Below are 24,051 nucleotides of genomic sequence, written 5' to 3'. Positions count from 1 at the left end.
ACAAAAAGAAAAAAAGACACTATAATATGCTCTTTAAGTAACATTATTTAATCTATTTTTAAGTAACATTAATTATTTGATCTCTTTGTGAGTTATTATTAGTGACTTTTTAAACCCCCCCATTTGACAAAATTGAGTGTGCTAAAAGAATATGATATCAAAAACACTTTTTGACAGAGTCAACTTTAAGGACACAAAATCTTTTTAAGCACACAAGTTCTCACACTCAGAAGGCCACATGTCTGAACTTTAAAATTCACCCATACTCACATGTTTCTTTCTCCAGTTTCCTTTGATTTCTTCTGTGAAGCTGATTTTTAAGAAACATTATGTTTTCTAAGTCTTAAAATAGCTTTCAAATTAAAGACAAAGTTTTAAAAAGTTGTGGACGCTAATTTTTTACAAGGTATCAAAAATATGGTTTGTAGTCAATTCCAACCATAACCATACTTTTACTCATTTATTTATTTTGTCTGTGTTTGTGCTACAGCATCAGAGATGAGTGGCTGGGAAGACTAAGGATTATCTGGTTACAGAGAAAGTATTCTGATTCCTGCCTTAGGTTCAAAGAGACATTCTCTCTTAGTTGTAGGTAAATATTCCAGTGAGAAGTTTTTTTTTTTTTTTAATTCACAGAACTGAAGAAGTCCTTCCTAGAACAGAAAAGAATATTTGCCATTTGTGTTTATACTGGGTTCAAGAGTTTTCTAAAGAGTCATGGCTACCCAAAACTTTTGCATGTAAGTTTATCTGGAAATAGGGCATTTTCACATGTAAGCAAGTAAAGATATATTCAAGTAAACATATATAAATAGGGAGGCCACAAAATCTGTGAGATGTTTGCATAAGAGGGAAAATTGGACACAGAAAGAAGATAACGAGAAGACATTTAGAGAACATAATGTAGTGATTCATCTACATTAATGCGAGGGGAGAAGCCCATGTGAAAAATGAGAAAAGACAAGAGCAATGGGGTTACATGCCTGAGAATGCCAAGGAAAGATATATCTATCATGAACACCCCAGAGTAGACAGGGCAAGGAAGGATTCATCCCTAGATCATTTGCAGAGAGTATAGTGCACCAGTGTCCTGAAAAAACTATGCCATTGACATAGACCAAACGATTTTGTGTTATCCCATACTGGATGACAATAATTTTACAGCTACATTACTTTTATTGTTTACAACTCACTGAAAATATTCTTGGTTCATTTGGTGTCAAGAACAAGGCAATCATAAGTTCTCTTATTTCATTCCAGTCTTATTTTGTAATATTTATAACACTCAAATCTTGATCAAACTTCAAACAATGATATCTCTAGGCTACATAAAGTCTGAGAAAGGTTGAAGACCACCTTAGGGTTACAGAATGCTGTTCTAGGTGTGATAGCAGAGAACAGATATGAATCCAGAGTCACTGTTGGTGGTTAAATGAGGTTCTAAAGAACAAATTCTTCAGAGTGGTCAATGTGTGATTCTGAGGGTCTGTGTGGAGGGCAGTTTTAGAGAGTCAACTTGAAATGTCATCTTGAAGTAAGCTGGATGTCATTCTCAGAGTCAAAAGGTACCCTGATAATGAAGCTCAGAGACAGAAGATGGGAGATTCTTTGCTTTTTAAATTTTCCCTGGTGAGGTTCCTGAAGCGATGGGGTCAGTGTTCTGTCATGTTCTCCAGTATGGGATGCTCCTTCTTTAATGGTGTCAGGTGAGAGGGTTGCTTTATTCAAGCATCTGGTGTAGTGTGAGGGAAATTCCCTAATGTACAAGATGTATGTTCTCAAACATACAAAAGTCAATCACTAAACCAATCATGAGAAGGAGGGAGGAGGAGGAAATGGGGTGGGAATTGGGAAAGGGCGAAATAAGTGTGTGTGCATGTATGCCTCTACCATCTTGTACTCCATCAAGAGCCCAGTGTGTTTGATAAACTCATGGGCCTAGTTTTTCTGACATATGGTTCTTACACTTATGTATCCATGTGTTTCTGATTTAGTTCAGTGAGTTCACAAGTGGTCCTATTTATTGCCTCAATGTACTTATTAATTTGAGCCTTATGATTGTGCTACACAGATAGTATTTTATATTTGTACAAACAAGACGCAGTCACTCTTCTTTGTCACTTGTACTGAAAATAGAATAATTCATGGCAAACTACTGCATAATTTAAATGAAAACTCAGACATAGGCCCACTCTTAAAACTTCTGTTTTTTTTTTTTTTAATAATTCTGCAGTAATTCAAATCAAGGCCTTCTTTTCATCAGCAGGAAGCTAACATCTAAAACTCCTAACATCTTAACATCTAAAGCAGTGAGAGGACTAGCAACAGAAGGCTGAGGTTGATTAATGGAGGAGCTACATACAAATATATGTAAAAGTGTAAACCTGGACACTCATTCTTGGGAGAGAGGTAAGGGGAAGTTGGGGGGGAGAGGCCACCAAGCACAGTCTGAATGAGTGCCATTTTTAATATGTTCCACATAAAAATAAAAAAATAAATAAAAGAGTAAATAGAAAAAAATTTTTGGCTGAATGAGAAATGACAGATGTAGTAATAATGTTGCTGTGTAGCTTATAATATGCTAGTTTTAAACACACACACACACACACACACCACACACACACACACACACAAAATACATAAAATACATGCTGTTTGCCCCTTGGTTTCCTTGCTACTTTGCTTAGGGGTAGTCACCTTGCTATGTGAATCAATGTAATAAATAATTCCCATAGAGAAAAAATAGCCTACTAATCTGTTTCCCAGAATATGTACTAAACTCTGTTAGTGGTATTCATTCTCCTCCTAATATCTAATAATATAATACTATGATGCAAAGTTAAAAATACTAAAATATTGATATAAAACCAATATATCTTATTTCAAATTATAAATCAATAAGACAGAAATAAGTACATGTGCTTGATATATATATATATATGTATATGTATATGTATACATATACATATACATATATATCAAGCACATGTACTTATTTCTGTACATATATATGCACAAAAATATATCCATAGAATAGAAGAAATTTAAAAAAAAACAGTGAGAGAATATGTTTCTATAGCCTTTGGTCTCCTCATCTGCAGTACTCTGTTATATCCTCTAGAAAATAAAGAGACCGTTGACATAATTTTTGTAAAAGTTTTAAATCTTTGCAGGACCCTCCCTTTGGGTAGGCTGGTTTGTCCTTTATCTTTTCCTAACTTAAAATAAAACTTTCACATTTCTATAAAAAATCATTAAAGTATTGAACTTTTAACATTTTACTTGCTTAAAGTAGAACACGAATGTTTTAAATATTATAACAGAAGCATAGTGCTGTAAATATACCCTTACCATATGGTTGTTTTATAAAATATACAAACATTTTTGATAAAATGTATATTTTATTTTAATTACAAATCATTACTCAATTGGTCAACATAGGTAATACAGGATATGTGATTGTTTGTCTTAATATTCACTTAATAAACCTCCAATCACTTTTATGATGCTTAAGAGTACAAATTAAAGTTACGATGAAAAATATAGCTTAATGTCTTTCTTTTATTACTTCTCTCTGGTAATTTTATATGTATTAAATTCTGTAGAGCAATTATTGCCAATCAGCACAGTATAAGAGCAGTGTCTTATTTTTAATTAAATATCTATTAAGGGCACTTCATTTCAAGTGCTAACAAATACTTACTAGGAATTTAAAAATTTCTTCTTATTATGAATAAGGTAGTATTTTTTATTATTCAGAATTAAAAGCATTTTAATCCAGAATAAAATCATGAATATCTAAGTAACTGGAAATTTAGAAAAAATAATTTTGACAAGATTTCATAATAAAAGATACATAAGTAAATAAAAATGGGTCGGCACCCATTTTTTGGCAGCAATTTATCACCTTTCCTTACTCATTGGCATCTCTGCTACATTTCAGGATGTTCTAAATATCCTAGCACAGTGTCTGAAGGTAAAAATGAACCTGCTGCCACATTTATCACTGTGTAATTTGGAGATCCGAGTGCTGTTTCCTGAACCCCAAACAACATTTATTAAATTTGCTAAGTAATTATATTTACTCATGATAATTTCAACTCTGCAGTGTGAATCTGCACAGGTGTGACTAGCGGTTATATTTCTTCATCCACAGAGCCCCTGCTGTACATAAAGCATCCACTAGTAATTTTCTTTAATTCACTTAATTGCCTGGGGCAGCCTGAGCTACTCTTTCCCCTAATTTGATGCTTTCTGTTGTGTTTCACAGAAAACAGAATAGTCTGAAGAGGGGGCACTTATAATTGCAAGAACTGAAATACAAGCACAATCTCATTCAACGCAGACTTGAGTCAACCTTGCAACATTTGCATACACATCGAGGTTATATAACCAATTCAAAAAACTTTAAAAGCCCAGAATCAAAGCAAAGCAAATAGAAGGAAGAAAAACAAAGTGAGACAAATAAAAGCTGTTTAGATATATATATATATATATATATATATATATATATATATATATATATGCAGGCCTATATACATATATAGGCATAGGCATACATATGAAGGTTTTAATATAATGATAATAAAATTACAAAGTACACTTGTGACACCTTTTACTTGTTTTAGGATATTAAACTATTTCATTTGATTTTCAGAGATTTAGTTATGACTGAACATCCTAGTGTTGTCAGACTTCCTAGAGCCCATCTATCACATTGAGATTTTTCTATAGATCTCATATTTGTATGTTCTTCTTCATATAACTAAAGTACATGGGAACATAACTCCATAAGGCTTATAGTTATACCTAGTCTTTGATGTATGTGTCTTAAATAAATGAATAATTTGATGAATGAATATTTCTTTTAACACCATTAACATGCTAAATATATGGTCACTAATAGTTTTTGCAGTTGAAAATTTTAGCCTTAAGCATTACAGTTCGTTCTTATCTGATGAATCTGGTTTACTTAATATGTACTGTATATGAAAAAAGTGTAATGTAATATTTTAAGATGATTAAAGGAACAGAACTCTTAATACATTCTGCAAAATCTTCATTCAAGGGAACAAAAGAGAAAAAAACAGTTTGCTTTTAGAAAGTTGAATTACCACGGAAAGGAAAGTGCTGGTACTGAAGAAACAGGTTTCTCTAGAACAAAGCTAATGAGTACATGATTTGAAATCTGGCTTGCACCTGTAGGAGTGAGAAAGAACGTTTGATTCTATTAATCTCTATCACACTTAGCCATGTTCTAAGCACTGTGTAAAATTAAGTGAAGAAGGCAACATGGGTTGGTGGCACACTGAACACCTGTTTAATAAAATAATTTTCTTATTTTAATAGACATTTTCAACTGGTGATATTTAGACAATCGGCTTGCATTTACCAGAAAGCTATAAATGCTGGGTATCATTGAAAAGTCACTCTGACTCAGTATAAGAGATGCTCTTCAATTAACATGAATGTGTTTGTTTTACAGAGAACTCAAGAAACACCTCTAATAAATCACCCAGTCAAAAAATGGGCAAGTAAAGTAAATATACACTTCACAAAATAAGATGCTCAAATGGCCAATAAATGTATGGAAAAATGTTCAGCATCATTAGTAATCAGAGAGATGCAAATCAAAACTACCCTGGGATTTCACCTATCTCCAGTTCTATTTCAACCACTAAGCCACACATGAGAAGGAGGGAATGGATTGGAAATTGAGGAAGGGCTAAATGAGTAATGTGTGGATGTAAGACTCTATCATCTTGTACCTCATTAAGATGAATGATTACAATGCACCAATAAAAAAATTGATTTTTTTAGATTGTTGAATCCTTTGGGAATTGGATTAAACTAGAAACTTCTTTATCAGAAAAGCACATAAAGATCACAAAATCTCTAGTTTAGTTTAGGAGAAGGAACATTTTCTGAAAGTCCTACTTGAGAGTTCATGGGTTATGGGAAAAGATGCTTTTTCAAACAGCTACCTCAAGAAAAAAAGCTACTTATTACTGTTTCTGCATTGCTGATATTGCAAATACAGCCTTTCTGTTTGTTAAGGCTTCAAAAACCATTTGTAGATAATTTCTTTGACATGATAAGATTATGGCTATGACAAATCTCTTACTATGCCCAACTGGCACTGTAAATAATAATAATAATTAATAATAATAATAATAATAATAATAAAATAACAACAATAAATCTTAAATATTATCCACTAATGCTATATCCTAATTTATAATAGTAAATTAGAAAAGCTTCTTGTCCCTCATTGTTGCCAGTCTCTGTCAGCCTCTCTCTAATCCTCTTTCACTCTTTCTTTCATAAAATCATCCACATTCATTCTTTGAATTTGTACCTGTTTCTCTGTTTACTCTTAAACCTGTGGATAGCTCTACCCTTGTTTTTATAATTATTTTTCAGCCCATATCCATGTATAACCATATTAGCAAATTGCTCTCTACAAAATATTACAGTTAAGTACCAAAAAATGGTTATTTCCATAAAAAATTTGAGAAAAAAATCCATACTCTATTAATAACTTAAAATGTTAATTGTTCACTTTCAAATATAGAAAATAGCTTTACTGCCATCATAGCATGAAAGGCATCTTATACATAAAGACTAATATCAGAGATCCTAAATAAAAAGTAATTTTAAAGACCACACAAAATAGATTTTGGAACAGTTACATGGCAAATGAAAATCCAGTTTTATATGACTACATTTTCAGATAACCTTTTTCAAACAATAATTATACTAGACAGAGTTAGACAGACAAGAGAGACTTTTTTCCATGTTATTGCAATAGGTGACAGAGGCCAGAACTGAATTGGAATTCAACTGAAATGAATCAGAAGTTCGCAAGGTCTTATGCAATGGAGTAATTTAGTGAAAATGTCCCGAAGGATGTTAAGTGGGAAGGCCGATCCCAGGGAGATGAAATAAAGTACCTTCCTGAGTGCATCAAACATTTTTAGAGACATTTGGTAGGCTGATGCAAGAGGATCACAGTTTGTGAACAGCCTCAGCTACTTAGTGAGGCCCACTGGAACTTAATGAGTTGAGGATAGAGCAGGTTTGAAGCCAGCCGCGCTGGCTTAAGAGACCCTGTTTCGGGGGAAAAAAAAAAAATAGGTCTGGGAGTGTATGCCTGTTTCAAAATAAAGAATAAAGAAAATAGGGCTGGGGATGTAGCTGAGAGGTAGAATGCCCCAAGATTCTATGGGCAGTACCACAAAAATAATTACAGAGATTAAACTATGTTTGCCATTAAAATTAAGCTTTTACCCACCCATAGAGATTGGAACACTAGGGTAGGATCATTGCACTCTTAAAAGATGGTTCCCAGCCATCTTTGACGCACGCTTGTAATCCCCGCGCTTGGGAGGCTGAGACAGGAGGATCACTTAGGTTCGAAGCCAGCCTCAGCTACTTAGTGAGGCTTTCAGCAACTTAGTGAGACCCTGTTTCCAAATAAAATATAAAAAAGGTCTGTGAGTATATCCCAGAGGTAGAAAGCCTCTGGGTTCCACCCCCAGTACCAACAAAAAAAAAAAAAAAAATGGTTCCAGGTCTTTGAGGGTAATATCCCTAAATTCTAACACAAAAAAAGTTGACTTTACAAAGGTTTATCACTCAAACAGAAAAAATTTAGAATGACAAATTATTTAATGTAAATGTTCTAAGAAAAGGGAAGTTACTGGGGCTCCAGGAATAACATCTTAGGGCACAATATGAAGTTAATAATTAAAAAACATAAGTCCAAGTAGCAGAGCATTTAGATTTTCCAATGAACTCATGTGATGAGTAATTAAAACTTAAGTTAGGCAAGTGTATAGATTTGCTTCCTTAACTGTCACATTTATCTGGGAGACTCTGCTGCAGGATGGCTTAGAGACTAAACCTTTTTGCTAAGGCTTTTAAAATATATTCCTGTTTGAATGAAGATAATGAGACTTTGGGAATCAAAATTCTGGGCACAGAGAGACATAGGGGAAGAATCTAGCAAGTGCTTCCTCAGCTGGATTCTTTAGTTCAGAAAAGGTCTATATGACAATTGAGGCTTGATTCAGAAAACATTCCAGACCCTTTATACTTACGGCGTCTGGATATTCGGGCAGACTGTAACTACACAGTGAGATTTAGCTTGTCCAAAAAATGTGTTTCTGAGCTCCTAATTGCAGCCTAACATTTTAATATAATATGTCATTAATTTCAAAATGAACACATTATACATTTTGTTCTCATATAGTTTTTTTAATTTATCTCATATAGTATATATATATATATATATATATATATATATATATATATATAGTATTCAAGAAGCAGATGAGGTACAGATGCTCTATATCGATATGTATTTATTTCTAAGTATAACATTTTAACAACTTATTTTTCTTATTGTCATTTTTCCTTTTTTCTACTTAACTCATTAACTTTTCTTTCACTTTTTCTGTGTACATCAGCAAGTTTCATAGTAATTGCTTTTTCTGTGAATATTCTATTGCTCTTCTTCTCAAGGGAAAACATGCTGTTTTCTATTCATATATTTTTTGTCTTTTTCTTCAGCTAATTTACTTGGCTCTAGCTACTATTCACTCTCAAGGTGAACTTGCTGCATTCAGAATATTTACTCATTATTTAAAAGTGACATCGCACAGTGTTCAGATTCTCTAGGTTATAAAAGACACAGATACTGTTCTGTTATGATGTAAATGTATTATGTCCTATGGCAAAAGTTCATGCTTTCTTTATCCCTGAAGAAGATTTCTGTCAATCGTTTCTGTGTTTTTTTAAGTATTTACAACATTTGGTTTATATCAAAATATGCAAAAATAAAATCTTCTGCTATTGTACTTCTCATTTTTATTTCTACAGTAGCTTCTAATAACGACACAAATTATATTAATTTATACTTGAAAAAATCAAATAATCAACATAGTTATGTTTCATTCTTTCACTAACATTGTGAAGTCCATTGTCATGCAGACACTGAGAAACTATTTTACTATTAATATAAAATCTATTTACAATTATAGACAGCTCACCAAGTTATGTGAGACCTCAGAATTCTTTAGGCTAGGAGGAGACTTTATCGGTGTCCAGGGACGATGAGGTGGAGGTAGATTTCTGGAGAGAGAGAGAGCTAAGAAGAGTCAGCCTGGCTCTTCTCATGCTGAGCAGGTGAAATTGGCTGCCACTGTGCTAATCATAAGCCTGCCTAAAGGGGAGCCATGAAAATTTGTGATAGAGGTCACTTTTCTTTTTTTCCTGCAAGGTAAGTGTGACACTGGCTCCTTCCAAACATAAAGGCGAGAGTCAAGGTGAAAATGCACCTGTTGAAATATCGTTCATGTTTGTAGGTTAAAAATTCTTTTGAAAATATATCTCATAAAGGAAAAAAATAAACGAAAGAATGCATACTAAAACTTTTTATGCTAGTACAGGGACAGAACAGATTCCTGTTAGCAGTAAATCATCCACTCCAAGTTAAAACATTTCTCAGATGAGAAAATAAACTGTTAGAAAATAAATACTGCATTTCCTACTCCAGATCTAGGTCATTAGCAAGAATAAATAATAAACGATATAATTATTATTTATATTTATTAAAAAGATAAAAGGAACTTAACCTAGAATGAATTGTACTGTACCATTCTAATTTGGTGGTTTTTGATAACAGTTGTTAGTATATAAGTTTTTTTTAATCCCTACATTCATTTGTTTTGCTTTTTTTTTTTTTTTTTTTTTGAGGAACTGGATATGGAACCCAGGGGTATTCTATCTACAAGCTAAACTTCCATCCCTATTTTTTTTCATTTTGAAACAGGGTATCACTACCAAGTAGATGAGGCTGGACATGAACCTCTGTTCTTCCTGTTTCAGCCTCCCAAGTACTGGGATTACAAACCAGTGGATTACAAACCAATAATTCATTTCTTTACAAAATAATTCAGCTAGATTCAGCATGTTATTTGAAATTACCTCTGCTTTAAACTATTTTGTTTGCTAAATTTTAAGAATTAAATATACAAAATCATTTCCATCAACCTCAGCTAGGAATTAGGCTGTCCTTGAATAAGCCATCCTAGCTGCCCTTCTACATGAGAGGAATTAGATTAAAGATCTCTTATGCCTGTGTCATGCATATAGTAAGCAGAGACGCCATTGCTTATTTGCAATATATCAAGAGAAAATTTCTTTAAGCATATTTACAACCCATTATTTATGGGTTAGTATTAGGAAAAAGAAGTGGCTATGTGCAGAAGGTCCTATGTGCTAAGAAATTAATATACAATTAAAATTATCCTTTGTGAATACATGTATACAAATAAAGTGTGCATAAGTTCCACAAAAGAAATAATCATACCAAAAATAGTTAAATAATAATAAAATCTATTTGGCCAGTCATGTTAAATAGAAACATTAAATATTAAGTGAAAGCATCACAGGAGAAAGGAAACTCTCATGATCAAAGCATATTCTGATGCTGATGCCTATAGTGATCTTTTAATATATGACACTGATTATTTTGGCACTAAGAAACTGGCTCACTCAAAAATAAAAGCTTACCTTCCCTCAGGGACAGGAACTCAGCAGAGAGGAGTTCAACAATGGCTGAGTGGCAGGATGTGTCAAAATATCAGATATTGGAATTGGGAATAAGAATGTAAGAGAGGGTGATGGCTAGTCCCTGTGATTCTGTGGACATTAAATGACATTTAGTATGAGAGTTGACATTCAAGTCTTCATAAATTACATATAACATACCAAAATATCTTCATGAAATAATGAAGTACAGCACCTTCTATCAAAACATTGTTTCCCAATACACTTTTATTAGAAATTTCTTCCATTATAGGAAACTTACTAAACATATTTTATTCCAAATCATTGATCTCTGTGAAATTTTGATAATACACATATACTGTGTATTTGTGTACTTATTGTATGCATATTTATGCTTTATATACAAAGAGTGTTTGTTTGTTTTTACACATCTACCTCATAACCAAGTTTTGGCTGGTCCTTGGGTAGCAACCCAACCATTTCAAAGTCTTCCTTGACCAGGAGTCATGGAACATTCCTGCAATTGTAGTATGTTGGAGGATGAGAAAGGAAGATCACAGGTTGGAGGACAACCTCAGCAAGTAGTGAGACACTCATCAACCTAGAGAGACCCTGTTTCAAATAAAAAATGAAATAGTACTTGGAGTATAAAATTAACATAGAATAATTATTTTCTTTAAATCCTAGATAATCACTCTTCCATTCACTCTTTGTTACTTAAAGGTAATTTCAGTTAAAATATATATTTCTTAAAAATATTTCTATGTAAATGAAAATAGCTACTTCTGTGGAAAGATTAATTTCTGTAAGAAATCTACTTTTAACACTTTACTTATTTTAAGTTTAGTATGCAATCCATATTTTGCACCTCTCTATCCAAAATTATTTTTGTACTCACTTTGCATTGAAAGTTGCTAATTGTATACCTGTAGAGTAGAATCTTCAGAGTTTTCTTTTAGTAAATATTAAACACCCTTACCTGAAAATTCCTCACATACCCAATTGCTTTGTCTACTCTGGGTCTTTTGTTTTTCTGAATACATTTAGAACAGACTTTTCGGGCCTTATTAAAAATAGCATTGGTACCAGAATATGGTGGTGCACAGTTGTAATCCCAGCATTTGGGAGGGTTACACAGGAGAATTGCTGTTCACAGCCTCAGCTACTTAGTGAGACCCTTTGCAAATAAGTGAGACCCTGTTTCAAAATAAAGAATAAATAATAGGACTGGGGGTGTAGTTTGGAGGTAGAATCCCCTGTGTTCCATCCCCAGTAACACACACACACACACACACACACACACACACACACACACACACACACAATGGCATTGGTATTTTGATAGCGATTGTTTAAATCTGTAGATCATTTTTGGTAGACTGGCCATTTTTTGGGGGGTGGTACTGGGGTTCCCGGAAACCCTTCTATCTCTGGGCTACACTCCCAGACCTGTTTTATATTTTTATTTGGAAACAGGGTCTCTTAAGCCAGCGACGCTGGTTTCGAATCTGTGCGATTTTGTCTGTCTCTGCCTCCCAAGCACGGGGATTACAAATGTGCACCACCACGCCTGACCCTTCAGTGTTTTTTAATATTGATAAGTAATGTGTGCATGTGTGCCTCTACAATCTTGTACCTCATTAAATGTATGAGTACAATACACCAATAAAAATATTTAAAAAACATTAATGAGTGTTAGATTTTGTTAAATGCTCTTTCATCATCTTTTAAATGGTCATGTGGGTTTGGCACAAAAACAGATATGTAGACCAATGGAACAGAATAGAAGATACAGAAACAAATTCAGAGTTATAAACAAATGATTTTCAACCAAGGTGCCAAAAACACATGTTGAAGAAAATACATCCTTTTCAACAAATGGTGTTCAGAAAACTGATTATCTATTTGTAGAAAAATTGAATAAAATTCTAACCTTTCACCTTGCATAAGAGTCGACTCATGATGGAACAAAGATATAGATATTACGTTAAAAAATTGGCTTAAAATGTCAGTACTTGGGAGGCTGAGACAGGAGGATTGCAGGTTCATGGCCAACCTCAGTTACTTAGTGAGGTCTTCTGAAACTTAGTGAGAACCCATTTTAAAAATAATTAAAAAAAATAAAATCGGTCTGGGAGGAAGTTTGAAGGTAGAATGCCTTTGGGTTCAATTCCAGTAGCAAAAACAAAAAATTGGAATGACTAAAGGAGGGCATAGATTCAACTTTCCAACATATAGGTACTTGTAGAAACTTTTACAATAGGACCACAAAGGTCAGAATATCAAAACAATGATTAATAAATATGATGGCATTAAAATAAAATTCTCTGTGTATCAAAGGAAACCAACAAAAATATAGAGATCCTAAAGAATAGGAGGTCTTTGCCATATTTTCCTCCACTAGAGGACTAATATTTATTTATTTATTTATTCATTTATTCATTTATTCATTTATTGTGGTATTGGGGGTGGAACCAAGGGGCTTTTCTCCCTCAGGGCTATACTCCTAGTCCTATTTTATACTTTATTTGGAAACAAGGTCTCACTAAGTTTCTGAGAGACTAAGTAGCTGAGGTTGGCTTCAAACCTGTGTGATCCTCCTGTCTCAGCTTGCCAAGCGCTGGGATTACAAGCATGTACCACCATGCCCAGCTCGGACTAATATTTGTAATATACAAAGAACTCAAATAAACAACACTGGAACGCCAATTACCTGGGCAAGAATAGACAATTGAATTAAGTAGATACTTCATAAAAAATACAAGTTCCCAGTAAATATATGAAAAAAATGTTCAACATCATTAGCAATCAGGGAAATGCAAATAAATCCTATACTTATATTCCATCTAACATCAATTAGAATAGCAATCATCAAAAAGTCAAACAATAAACACTAATTAGGATATTGGAAAATAAAAACTCTTATATACTGTTGGTGGGATTAAAAATTACAGCAGCTATGAAAATCAGTATGGAGATTCCTCAGAAAACTGGGGATGGATCCACCATATGATTCAGCTCTACAGCTTCTGAATATTTTTCCGAAGGAATTGGATTCAGAATATTATGTTAAAACAAGAATATCTGTGTTTATAGCAGCAAATTTTATAGTACCCAAAGTATTGAACCAACCTAGGTATCTATCAACAGATGAAAGAACTGAAAAATTATAGAATATATACACAATGATATTCTACTCAGCAATACAGGAGAAAAAATAATATCATTTGCAAGAAAATGGATAGACCTGGGGAATATTATGTTAAGTGAGACTAGCCAGTCAGAGAAAGTGAAGTATCATATTTTTTTTTCTCATATGTGGAAACTCTAAGTAATGTGGATACTAGAGGGACTTCAGCTAATGAACGAATAATTCCTCTAGAGTGAGAGAAGTAGCCTAGTGGACTGTGTTGGGGGAGGTGAGAGAGAATCATTGAAAGATACTTTGCAATTGATGTGATATATGAATTTTAGAATATGAATACCAATCTCAATATCATGTATAGGGAAGAGGGGAAGTAAAATGGGATCTGGGGAAAAACTTACCAAGTGTTGCGTGTATAAAATGCAATATGATGTAAGACTATAATATACCAACAAGAGTGTTTAAAAATGTAAAAATCATTTTTGTTAAAACTCCTTCTCCTCAGCCTTATCTACCACTTCAGTCTGTCCATAATCTATTTATCGGAGGTTTATAATCTCTTTTTTTGTTATGGTCATCTAGATTTATTTCTCCCTTATCATTTAAATATTCCTGAGTTAGATAAGGTCTCATTCTCTCATATTTACAGTGTTGAATTATCTTTTGTGTCTCTGTACAAGTTTTATGTACAGAAACTTGGTCATTTTTACCATTTCTTAGATGACTTTATTGAGACAAAAATTTATTAGTGTGATTCCTCATTCATAAATGACTATGATTTCTCAAGAAATAATGTTAAAGCTCTTAGATGAACATATATACCTGATATTGTTCTCTAGTTAGCAAATCTATATGATTACTCTAGGTGATTATAATTTTCTGAGGCTTTGTGCATGATTACCAATCCTCAAGAAAACTTCCTTTGCCTTTAAAATCTAGTACTTAACCAACGTTTGCTTTCCAAGCCCAATTTACTATTTATTAGTGGCATCCTCTATAAAACTTATAATAAAAACAATTCTTGTAACTTTATGCTCAATTATAGTAGACAGAAAGAATAATTTAATTTATTTTAATTAAATTATCTGATATGACACTATATACACTTTTATATAAATGAATGGATTAATGAATTAATTATTAATTATTGATAATTGAATGAAACATGTGGAGAATAAACAGAATAAAGTCACCAAAATAATAAGTGCTTCAAATAAAATTATTTATATGACAATAAAAGTTAGTAGGATATGGTGGTACATACCTATAATTCCAATCTTTGGGAAGCTGATAGAGTACAATCAAATATTCATGGTCAGCCCCAGCAACTTAGCCAGGGCCTTTATAGATTAGTGAGTTTATGTTTCAAAATATGAAAATATAATAAAAACATTTTTATTTCTTTTTATTGGCATATTGTTCTCACATGTCTTAATGGGGTACAAGATGGTTGAACCATGCATGCAAACACCTCTCATTTAGCCCTTCCTCAATTCCCACACTATAATCAGAACCTTTCTATCAAAGGAATAGTTTGACTTAAGCTTCCTTCATAAAACCACCAATTTGTAATCTTCTGTATGCAAATATTTATTAATTTCCATTTCCTGAGTATTGTGAGTACAAACCCTTCCCCAGAATCTCCTCTAGCCGATGGGATAAAGATTGTGTGTCTATATTCCCACAAGTAGGAGTACAGAACAGGAGCATTGTGCTGAAAAACAAAAAAGAACACTTTTTTGTCATGTTGTTTGTGCCCACTTAAATTTATTGGCAGAAGGATCTCTTTTTGCAAAAAGTAAGATTGCCTTCATAAGCCACTTTTGAACGTGTGCCTTTTCTAAAGAAAAGAATCTATAATATGTAATAAATTATTATATATTTATATAATGTAAATACATTATAATTTATAATAAAAACAAACAATAAAATAGGGAAGAAGGTATATCTTAGAGGCATAATGTCCTTGAATTCAATACCCAATAACACACAGGTGCACACACACACACACACACACACACACACACACACACACACACTAAATAAAATACACAAAATAAAATAGTCATAATTATTTTAAAAACATAAATATAACGTCTGGGCCTTCAAAGAATAAATCAATGCCTAAATATTTTACTCAGTGATTAACTAATCCTCTTTCATGATGAGGAGAAACATAATAACCTTGTAAAAGTTTCAGTCCTAAGACAATGAGCCATTTCACAATATTTAGCAAGATGTTTGGCAGATTTTAGGTTCTTTTATCATGTAATTAATACTCATGGAAACAATTTTTTGAAAATAATATTTTCTAAAGATATAATTGAGTTGTTAAAGTAAAATCAAAGTATTGTCTACTTTGTACACTTACTTTTAGCATCCATGTCATCCCAAAGATAAATGAGCCAACTTTCTGTAAAATCTATTATTAATTCTACCAATTATACATAGAATATCAAAATGTCTGATGTCATACATTATCTATTTAAATGAGGTTTAGTAACTCCCTTAACTAAAACCTACTGTTTAAAAAAATGTCATTGAGCCGGGCGTAGTGGCGCATGCTTGTAATCCCCGCGCTTGGGAGGTGGAGACAGGAGGATTGCACAGGTTTGAAGCCAGCCGTGCTGGCGTAAGAGACCCTGATTCCAAATAAAAATAAAAAAAGTAAGGTCTGGGAGTGTAGCCCAAAGGTAGAAGGGCTTCCAGGAACCCCAGTACCACCCCCCAAAAAAAATTCATTGAGTACTTGGACCCAAAGATTTTTTTCTCCTAAAACCTGTCTTATACTATATTTTACATCTAAGCTTCATAATTATAAATACAAGATTTTTTAAAATTTTCTATTGAAAATAAAAATATATATACAATGGCTGCCAAATCTCTAAAGCATTAGTCTGAAATAAGTTTAAAAAGAAACAGAGTAGTTGAGTATACAGGTTTCAAGAACTAAAAAATTGTACACTGAAGATATAGCACTAATTCATGTTTTTCTGACAACTATTTATATGGTATCTCTTAGGGTTTAGTTAAAATTAAAGAGAAAAACTCCTTTTAAATAAGTAAAATTGATAAGAAAGGAAAACAAGAAAACTTCCATTGATGGTATATATCCACAATTTTCCCTAGCTTGGAAATATATGTAGTTTAATTATTTGCATTACGTATTTTCTTTTTCTAAATTATTTTATTGGTGCATTATAGTCATACATTTTAGTGGAGTACAAGATCATAGAGGCAAACATGAATACATCATTCAATTAGCCCTTGCCCAGTTCCCACCCCATTCCTTCCTCCCTTCTTCCTTCTCATATTTGGCTTAGTGATTGAATTTGATATGTTTATGAATGCACAACATGTACATTAGAAAATTTCCCTTTTTCCCCTCAGGTCAACTTATTTGCTCATCTATAGTTTCTTCTACTTTATCTAGATTTCTTCCTATGACCTATTTTCTTCCTAGTTTCCATATGAGAAAAAGCATCCAATGTCTTATATTTTGTGAATAATTTTACTTAGCATAATTTATTTTTTTAGATACATCTGTAATTTTATTACAAAACCGTTCTTTTGGCATTAGTCGGTTACAGTGATAGCAAGATACTGTAAGTGGCATAGCAGCTCTAATGTAACAGCTGTATTCCCTGCATACTGAGCCAAAATTTAAGTTACTTCAAATCCATTACATACAAGTTGCCTGCAGTGACTCCTGATACAAATCCTTACATATACACCTTATAGGGAAGAATTGATGCTAGGATTAGATTAAATGTTGATAAGACTACAGAAGTAGTAGTTCCTTTATGGGACTTTTTTCTTTACCCTCTCTTCCAATTAGTTTGCTTTAAAAGAACCAAATTTCTTAGAGCTAGTCTGAATAGCATCAACACCCAAGGAACGTCACACTTAGTTCTTGTTAAAAAGCAGTACCTGTGCAATGTGTGCTTTACACCACAGGTAAGGGAATTATCATTCTAGTTTTAAACTCCTGCATTAGAGTCCCTTAAAAAAACAAAGGCATTTCATCAAGCTTTTCTACATGAAGTTATCGCTGTACGTTTGTTGGTAGGTCACTTTCTCTGCTGTGTTTGTTTTGAAAGGATCTTCCAATATATCTCCACTATTCCTTTCTTATAGTATCCTTTTCTTTATCTAGGACTTCACATAACTCTAATGCTTTATTAAGAACATCCTCCTTGTCATCCCATTGGTTTTCTAGCATGTCTTCATAGATATCTACAAGAAAGGCTATTAGGTAGGGGGAACTGTGACTTGGTTGTAAATCAAGTAACTGATTTAACAGATTGGGATATTTGGAAGACCACGGTCCTGTAAAATGCCTTTCAAATAGCTCCATGCACTTTCATTATGTGGTATGAGTTTGATCATTTCCAGTGTGTACTGGACTTCTCTCTCCAACTCAGCACGGTCATTGTAGCCGGTGGTGTGAGAAATCACAAAGTATCTTTGGTTCCAGACAGAGTTATTTCTCACATCCTCCTTGAGAAGTTGGTCTACATACTGCAGCTCATTATCCCAGAGTTGAAATTCCTGAATAACCCACTGTGGATTTTGCCAGGCATGATAATTCTTTGCATCCTGATTAAGAATATCAGCAATCCACTCAAGCTCCTGAGATGGATCTTTCAGCCATTCCACTAATAACCGTCTATGCTGCCAAACTTGATGGTTTTTGGATTGTTCTGCAATTATTGCAGTAATGTAGTTCATTTCCTCATGTGAATCCTTTTGAAGTGACTTTTAAGGGAACTCTCTGACAATGTCACACTGTATAGTTGGCTGCATTTAACTCAATAGCATCCTGGGTGAGCTTAAAGTCTCGCTCACTTCTTTCATCATGCTGCAGAACAGCTAGAAAATAATCATAAACATCTCTAAATTTTTCACTGTAGATAATCTGGACCACGGAATTGGGACCATCATTCTGTGGCACTGGATGTATATCTGCACATTTTGCTCTGTCCTTGTACAGGACAAAGGAGGGCGAGTCCAGGCTCAGAAGCCCATTGCCCAAGGGGGACGCCTCCACCCCTCCAGCCCAGGTCTCCATCTCCTAGTCCTACTGCGAGTTGGGTGGAGGCTGGGGATGGAGCGGAGGCTGCTCCTGCTGACCTGGCTCACCTCCCTGCGCTGCCTCCCCGACCCCCTCGGCCGCCATCGCGCCTAGGTCCACAGCAGAGGTCTACTTAGCATAATTTCTATCATATATGAAACATTTGAATTAAAAGTTAAAAGAAATTTGAAGAGAAACATAAAACAATTATGTGTGCCAACAATGCATTTCGTGTTTTTATTAATTTATTAGAATCTTTTACTAAATAAATGTTAAAAATGTTTTTAGTCTACCAAATATCCAATTCACATGCCAAGCACTGCTGTCATTATTCCCTACACTGCCATACCCTGAACAAACAAATAAAGAGACAACAACAATCTTGCTCTAAGAAACTGGGTCTTGACGAAATAAGAAAAAAAGTAAATGGAAATGAACTTTATATTTTTGCTTAAATTAGTGATCAGTAATTTTTTCAAAGTCTGACATCTCAATGCCCAGTAGTCTCTACCATCCTGACCTTCCCTACTTTTCCAAAGATTTGTATTCTCTAAATGCATGTTTCCTTTTTATTGTCTGTGTATTTCCCGTTTTATTTTTGTAAATGAATACAACACAAGTGAATATATCCAAATGCCAAAAACAATTTTAAAGCAGAGAAAGGCTGAGATGTATGAGCAATATATTAAGGTTAATATAAATTTATCATGTTTATGTAGATCTCTATCCTTTCTCTCAATGTTCTTCCTATTAGGATTGTATATAAACATTTCAAACTGTAGTTTATTTTACAACATAAATCAAAGGTATTTTCTTGAGAAATACCATGGCTTACTTTATCCACATTCAGTGTAAAAATAGTTTGACTGTACACAGCAAGCTATCGTGGGAATTTCAATTGAGCTGTAGAAGGGGTTAACAAAAAAATCCCCAATGTATTTAAGGATGAAAATTTATCTAAGGAAATACAGGAAGATTGCAAGTAATTAGACAGTCCAGGGTTGATTTCCTTCCTGTAGAAACAATCTAGATGATTTTTAAAATCTCCACAGCAAATGTGAGCAGAATTATGAGGCAGGGAAAAAAAAAACAAGAAATAATTAGATAAAACACATCTGCTGTTATGCTGCAGCATAAAGTACCTGAAGGAAGTTGAGACTATAGATAATATGCAATATTATGACCAAAGAAAAGTGAGAGGTGTCCGAAATAAGGTGGTGGGTTTCACATTAAAGTTAATCTCAGATGTCATTTATACACTTAACTCTGAAATTTTAAAATATAATAAATATGTGAAGAGGTACAAAATAAAATGCGTATCTACAGTAACTAATGAAAATAAATTATGTTGAGATTTATTTTCTCTTTTGACAAGAAAATGAGCTATAATACTTTTATTTTTACACTATTTATTACTTAAATTCCAGGGATCATCTCTAGAAATGTCACTTAATATTGAATTTGAGAAACAGAAAAGGATGATCTTTGAAGTGAAGAAACAATAACACCTATTGTTTAGTCAGATGCATAACCAAATAGTAAAAAATTCATTAAAAATAAATCTCAGTCAAGATTAAGTAAATTATTTCATTAGTCAAAAGGGCTGAAAGGCGAGTGGAGTGAATTTTGGAATACAGACATTAACAATTTTGGCATCTCTAGTAAAAAATGTTAATGAGTTAAATTATCCTCTGTATGTTATTTTATAATCATAGTGATGCCATTTCTTTCACCTAATAAAAAATTAACTCCATAACCCCATATAAACTTCCTTTTATTGATTCCATATTTACGAATAAAATTTCTGGTAAAAATTTAGGTCCTTATCTCTATCCAGAAATAATATTTTAAGTTAATATTTCAGTTTCTATGGCAATTATACCAGTTAATGTGTATGAACATCAATTTCTGTTAAGGTTCGTTGGCCCATAGTAACTATCTGATCAATGATCATGTGTCTCCTTAAGCAATTCTAAGACTTGAGGTATAATGAGTCTAATGTGACTAAAAATAGATTTTGTCTGTCTGTGGGTATTCTTACATGTACAACGGCCATTTTGCAAGACATAGTCTTTACTTTCAAGACTTTAGAGCCATAAAGCGTCATCAGTGAACGGGCTTATATATGTGCAGAGACAATAAAGAAAAATCAAGGTCATCGGTCATTTTCAATCATGTTCACTTTTCTAGTTGAATAATAGTCACAGTTGAGTATACACAATAAAATCAGATATTAAAGACCAAATTGTCACTCACTATTTTTCTATTTTTCATCAAATGATTCTCATGATTTAACAATTGCAATTTTCTTTAGGTGAACAGTGTTTGTAGCATCATCACTCAGGATAGGGATTATTATGGTGAACATTTGTGTCATTATACTGGCTTATAGGTGAAAGGATTGCTACAAAATTGGATCTTATCCTTAAGCTCTGATGTCTGTACAGCCCTGATAATTTTGAAAATGCAGTCACTATTGTATCTAACCGTAGGAAATGAATAAATGGCTCTCTGAAGTCTTGGCTTCCTTTGTGTTTTTATATTGCTGAGGGCATGGCTTTGGAATAATTCACAGAATATGTCAAAGCCTAATTGTAAAATACTTGGCTGGAAGGTGATTTGGACATACCTAAACACTGAACATTTGCATGTAAGATAATAAAATACTTTAGATTATGACTTTTTTTCTACAAGTCTTTCCTTTATAGAACTGACTTTTTTTATATATACTGCGGATTAAAACCAGAAGCATTTTACCCCTGAGCTATAATCCAGCCTTTTTTATTATTTTATTTTGAGACAGGGTCTCACTAAGTTGCTGAAGATCTCACTATGTTGCTAAGGTTATTCTTGATTCTGCAAGCCTCCTGTCTCAGCCTTCCAAGAACTGAGATGACAGGCATATACCACCACACCCAGTTTAGCACTGGTTCTTGTGTGGGGCTATGTTTATGTGCTAGCATAATGTCATTTTCTCCTATCTTTTTGTATTTGTTTTATATATAAAATGTATATTAATTAAGTGAAATGTTTTAGGGTTTTGCCTTGTTTTAGACATTAAGATAGTTTACTATGAGAGTTTATGTACAAATTTGCTGCAGAGCCATTTCACAACTTTCAAAGCGTGATATTCTTTTATTCATGTCTGCAATGGTAAAGATCATTCAAGTAGAAATTTATCCTGTGAAGCAGCAGTACCTATCCACTTACATAAGATGTTATGATTAAAATTTCAGTGAAAAGTCATCCATATATCACTATGTGATTCTGTATATGCATGCATTTTGAAGTAGAGGAGATGTGGTTGGCATGAAAGGATATTTGCCTCGCTCATGAAAGTATGGCTATGAAAATACCTTGTCTGTGATATTTCCTCATTAGGGAGCTACTCCTTGCTTACTACAACCTTGAGATTCAAATAACGGGGAAGATTGTAGAATCTGCTTCCATGTGCAGCAATGCTTAATCCAAGAAATAGATCCATGATCTAAGAATAGTCAATCAAAGTGCATCTCTTACATTTTTCAAAGGAGTTAGAAAATATAAAGGTTTTATTTCAGATGGAAACTATAGGAAGAATGAGTCCATCTCTGTCAGTGGCATATGAACTAAGCTGGAATAAGAATGAAACTGATGCACAGAGAGGGAAGAGTTGTGAGGCAGAGACACTATTGAATACCTTTACGAACCAGCCTAAAGTATGTCCTGAGGTTGTATCCAGAAATTTCTTTTTGGTTATTTTATTTTTAGTACGGATAAAACCCTCTTCTGCTGCTTAGTAAGTTTAAATTTAGCTTATTCTGTTTTAACAAAAATAGTAGGTTCAAAAGGAGTGATTTAGCATTGATTAAATTCTAAAATTAAATAGAATGCAATAATCACATAACACTTTCTTAACTCTTTACAAAGCATTGTTCTGAAACTATACTGGATTTTGGAAAGTCAGACATCAGTCTAAAGTAACATTATTTTACTCATATCTCCTTTTTAAGTATTTTTTTAGTTTATATAAGTAGTAAAAGTATACAATTTGAATATAATATTTTTGAGATTGTTTTTAGTTTTGATAAAAGTATGGTATATAAATATATAGGGAGAGGAAGGAATGCTATGGGAATAATAAAAATAATATAGATCATGAAGGCTAATTTTTACATTTTTAAGTCTAGCCTCAGAATGACAATCCAATTTTTTTATGGAAAAAGAAAAAAAAAATCACCAAGTATAAAAAAAATCAGAAACCGGGGCATGGTGATGCACACTTGTAATCCCAGAATTTGGGAGGCTGAGACAGGAGGATCCAGGTTCTTGGACAGCCTCAGCTACTTAGAGAGGCTGTTTGCAACTCAGTGAGACCCTGTTTCAAAATAAAGAATAAAAAATAGAGTTAAGGGTATAGCTCAGAGGGTTCCATCCCTAGTACCACACACACACACACACACACACAAAAAAAATCAGAAAATTGAAGCCTTCTGAAGTTCTATGAGATGTAATTTTATCAGTAATAGTCTCATCATTAATAGAATGTGCACTATATAGTAAAACAGAAAAAATGTAAATAATCATTGATGGTCCATGTCTTCAACCAACTCCAGTCCCTGTATCTCCACAGCACTTCCCCCCTTATGCCAGAGTAATTTCTAAGTAATTTCTAGCACAGGACATGTTTCCTCTGAAGATTATAATTCCCCCAATAGTTCAGATATCATAATTTCTGTGAAGTCAGGCAAAATGTATAGAAAGGTCTAGTAAACATTCCTTGTCACCAGAGTTAAATCGTATAAGCCACATAGCTAAATATCCTGAGCAATATATAAAACATAGAGCCAAACATTAAACGACATGCTTTCAATCACAATAATTTATTTTAAGGTGAAAAGTCCAATTTAATTTTCTTCCAGATAGGCAATTATATCTAATTTATTAACTTTTTAAACATCAGCATTACACTTTAAGATTCTGAACTATTTTTAATTAAGGCACAAATGAAATATAAATATAAATATAGGAAGCATAACATGAAATATTTAATAATTAGTAACAAAAATATCTAAGGAAAACTGGACAAAATCTCTGAAGAGATATGTTTACAGAATAGATTATTTAAATATCTTCAGCCAAAAAAAGTAAAAATAAGATGCTTTCTCTAATATGCAGAAGCTAGAAATAAAAATGGTCATAGAAGGAAATCTAGATAAAGAAGGAGAAACTATATATGAGCTAATAAGGTCATCTAACTGAAGGGGATGGGAGGGAG

At 33.2% G+C, this 24,051-nt stretch overlaps 1 pseudogene across 1 annotated transcript; it reads right to left on the bottom strand.

Annotated features, from left to right (window-relative positions):
- Positions 1-17,765: 17,765 nt before the first annotated feature.
- LOC308264140 (protein farnesyltransferase/geranylgeranyltransferase type-1 subunit alpha-like) lies at positions 17,766-18,899 on the bottom strand (annotated as a pseudogene). Its single transcript has one exon. The product of its transcript is annotated as a protein farnesyltransferase/geranylgeranyltransferase type-1 subunit alpha-like (transcript).
- Between the last annotated feature and the right edge of the window lie 5,152 nt (positions 18,900-24,051).

The sequence above is a fragment of the Muscardinus avellanarius genome (genome assembly GCF_963383645.1).
Source record: "Muscardinus avellanarius genome assembly, chromosome: 6".
Lineage (NCBI taxonomy): Eukaryota > Metazoa > Chordata > Mammalia > Rodentia > Gliridae > Muscardinus > Muscardinus avellanarius.
This window is presented reverse-complemented; position numbering and strand designations above follow the sequence as displayed.